The sequence below is a fragment of the Empidonax traillii genome, unplaced genomic scaffold (genome assembly GCF_003031625.1).
Source record: "Empidonax traillii isolate 1590-97213 ecotype Southwest subspecies unplaced genomic scaffold, ASM303162v1 scaffold2993:size23815, whole genome shotgun sequence".
Classification (NCBI taxonomy): Eukaryota; Metazoa; Chordata; class Aves; order Passeriformes; family Tyrannidae; genus Empidonax; species Empidonax traillii.
In genome coordinates this window covers 3,593-4,821 of record NW_020958186.1, presented here as the reverse complement: position 1 = coordinate 4,821, position 1,229 = coordinate 3,593, and positions in this window count along the sequence as shown.

Here is a 1,229-nt window from a genome sequence, read left to right as displayed (position 1 = left end):
ACCCTGCTCGTGCTCCTCTGCCCTGGCTCACCCAGTGCTCTGAGGCAGGGCCAGCCCCAGCTCTGTTCACACCCCAGTGCTTCTCACTTCCTGGCCAGGGTCTGCCCGGTCTTCCAAGAGTCTCTGGCCATGGCAGATCTGTCCTCCAACAGACCTTGCACTCCACTGGGAACCACCTGGGAACACTGAAGGGAGGGCTATGCAGAAGGGCCTGTAGTGGTGGGACACAGGGGAATGGGCTTAAACTGATAGATGGCAAGTTTAGATGAAATCTAAGGAAGAAATTCTTCCCTATAAGGGTGGGGAGGCACTGGCACAGGTTTTATGGAGAGCTTAGGGATGCTCCATCCATTCAGGCGTCCTGAGCAGGTTGGATGGGGCTTGGAGCAGCCTGCTCTAGTGAAAAGTTTCCATGCCCTTGGAAGAAGGTTGGTATTAGATGATCCATTCAGTGCAATCTATCCCAAACCATTCTACGAGCCTCTGATCTCTGGGTTGTCCATTGCAGAAAAGTTTTGTTCCCCCGGGTCTGTCTTCCTTAGGCTGCTGCTCTTGGGCACTGCTTTGGTCAAAGGTTTCAGTTAGGAAGACACTGATGGACAGACATCCATACATGGGAGGACTGTTTTCAATTAATAGCGAAGCCAGAAGTCATTTGCACAAACTCAGCCCAAAGTCATTTTCCACTGCATAGCCAGAGCATGACTGATCCCAGTCCCAAGGTGGGATTATCTCAGCCCTGCATGTCTGCCCGGAGGCTTTGCCTGCCTGTGCTGAGGGACAGTAACAGGTACATATCTCATCTGCATGTGCTCCTGTGGGATGGGCATGGACCCCAGAGTGGGTAATGGAGGGGAGGAAAAGGTGGAGGAGGAGGTCATGGACTGTCTTCAAGAAGTGTTCTTTTCCTTCCCCACTCGTGATACCCTTTAGTTCCAGTGTCTCCCTAATGGCCTTTGTCTGTAAGCAGTCAGGGATGTGTAGGACAGCTCCAACACTAAATGCCCAAAGTAAAGGAAAATGCACTGCAGGGATTTCCGAGGTCTCTCTTTTTGTCCCACATGTTCCCTGAGCACACTGCAAGAGTTGCCACAGGATAAAGGAGGACTCAGAGGAACAAGCTTGGATGCACAACAGATTTATTGAGTCTGAAGGAGAAAAGGAGGTGGCTCCCAGAGAGCCCCAGGAGCAGCCACTAAGATGCAGTGGAGCTCGTGCAGGGTGTCCAT